The sequence below is a fragment of the Myodes glareolus genome, chromosome 7, assembly GCF_982192425.1.
Source record: "Myodes glareolus chromosome 7, mMyoGla1.1, whole genome shotgun sequence".
NCBI classification, from domain to species: Eukaryota; Metazoa; Chordata; class Mammalia; order Rodentia; family Cricetidae; genus Myodes; species Myodes glareolus.
Window position 1 is genome coordinate 22319640 of NC_142032.1, and position 2445 is coordinate 22322084.

The 2445-nt window shown below is 41.1% G+C and overlaps 1 pseudogene; it reads left to right on the forward strand.

The window, feature by feature from the left end:
- The first annotated feature begins 1761 nt into the window (after positions 1-1761).
- On the forward strand, positions 1762-2127 carry LOC148121316 (prefoldin subunit 1 pseudogene; annotated as a pseudogene).
- Positions 2128-2445: the final 318 nt, after the last annotated feature.

Sequence of the window (2445 nt, forward strand, 5' to 3'; positions counted from 1 at the left end):
GTATTCACAGGATACAGATGGGAATCCGACATCAGTGACCCATATTTTCCTGGATCATTTGTTTTACAATGTTTTTGGATATAAAGTTTTCCTTGACCAATATTTCCATTTCTTCTAATCTATCTTCAAAATCTGAACATATCTTTCCATTTTCTTGTATTCTGTTTGTGAAACTTACCTCTGTAGCTCCTATTTAACCTCTAATTTTTCTTATATAGAATTTCCTCTCTTTTGTGTTCTTTATTGATTCTCTTTTCATTTTCAGGTCTTGAAAATTTTTATTTATTTCCTTCTTTGGTTTGTTTATGCTTTCTTTAATTTCTTTAATAGATATTGTTCACTTCCTTTAATTGTTAGTGGTTTTCTGGATTTCTTTAATAGAGTTATTCATTCACACAATATTTAAGTTTTCCTGAATTCTTTGAAGGGATTTATCAATTTCTGCTTTAAATAATTATCATTATCCTCTAGTTGTTTTATGGTATTTTTCTTGTGCTACAGTTATGTTGGAATAGTCGGGACCTGCTGTGGCTTTATATTTGTGCTCCAGAGGAGTCGCCTTATTCTATCTAATATTAATTGTGTTCCTATGCTGGCATCTAATATCTGGGTTTGGGGTGATTATAGGTTTAGGTACTAGTTTCTGGATTTGTCTTTTTGGGGTAGGTGTTTAAATGCTTGATTAATATTCCCTCTCAGGAGTTTCAGAGAGCATGTTGGCTGTGTATAGTTGATTTTGATGTTTGCTCAGCAGGGACATTCAGAGGAAACTTTGGTTAGCAAAGATGCCTGTTTGTCTTGGTGTTGTATTCCTGTCCTGATCAGCTGCTGTGTTCCCAATGAATGTCTACTGGAGTTGGAGGCTGGGACAGTGGGATGAACTTAGTGAAAGAAGGTTGAGGAAGAAAATATTTATGATTCATTGCGGTGGGATTATGGAGGGAAGGGAAGCATCAGGAATTTTCTTGCTACACAGCTTGGTCTGAGACTCAGAGATTAGATCTCAGGAGCAGAGGAAATGGTATAAATCCCCTTTCAGTCTACTTGTTGCCCTGTGGGGCAAGGCCCTTGGAATAGCAGGGAGTACCTGGTGGGTCTGGGACCTGGGTAAAACAAGGACAGTGAAGGGGATTAGAATGGGAAAACTGGGCAAATGCACAGGAAATGGATGTAGGGGGAAAGTAGGGGAAGAGTACAGGGCCAGGGAAGGCTGAAACAGGTTCTCTGCTACAGAGCTGAGAATGAGACTAGGGAGACGGGCTCTCGGGAGCAGAATGAAAGGTGTAGATCCATCTTCAGCCTACTTGTTGCCCTGTGGGGAGAGGCTCTTGGGCTAGCAAGGATTACACATATTTCTCATAAAACTAATATAAATTTCCCCAAGTGGAATTTTAATTTTTGACTCTCTCTCCTCCTTGGCTCAAACAACGTCTCCGCAGTACAGATTTGTACCCGAAAATTGGTGCAGCTGGTTTCCAAATTATCAAAAATCATAGCTGTCTCTGTACATACTAATGATCTTATATCTTAATGTGGCCTGTTCTATTTTTCTAAACTCTTTTACCTCTAGGGTTCTTCTTCCCTCCCTATTTTTTTTCTCTGTGATTTTTCTGTTTCCCCCTCAAAATCACTTAAGACTATACTGTAAAATTGTCTCAGGATTTGCAAGTTCATTGGATATGTTTCAAAAATCTGTAAAATTTGTAATATAATTTTGTCTTAAAATTAGAAAAAAAAGGCAGACGCACAGAGTGCTCCAATATGGCAGCCCCCGTGGACCCGGACTTGAAGAAGGCCTTCACAGAGCTTCAAGCCAAAGTTATTGATACTCAGCAGAAGGTGAAGCTTGCAGACGTATAGATCGAACAGCTAAACAGAAAGAAAAAGCATGCGCACCTCACAGACACAGAAATAATGACACTGGTAGATGAGACTAATACGTATGAAGGCATAGGAAGAATGTTTATCCTACAATCCAAGGAAGTAATTCACAACCAGCTGTTAGAAAAACAGAAAGTAGCAGAAGAAAACATAAAAGAACTGGAGCAGAAAAAGTCCTACCTGGAGCGGAGTGTTAAGGAAGCCAAGGACAACATGCGAGAGATGCTGATGGCATAGAAAGCATAGTAAGAGCTGCTGGCAGTGTCCTCTTCTCCTGACACCTGCTATCCTGTCAAGGCAGGGGTTCTGCGGGGTTTTGGTCTCCCTCGGCCTCTTGGCTCCACGGTCTCTCCAACACCTTGAACCCCCTTCAGATCCCACCTGAATATTGGTATCCCTGCCCAGGACACTGTTCTCCAGGGGCCAAGCCAGGAGCTCCCAACAGAGGGAAGTCTGGAGGGCAGATGGAGATGGAGATGGCTGCCCAACTCTGTCAGTAGACATTGGGTTAGATCAATAAAAAGCTGTGTCTTGCTCTGTGACATCTCCAGCCAAAGGAAAGAG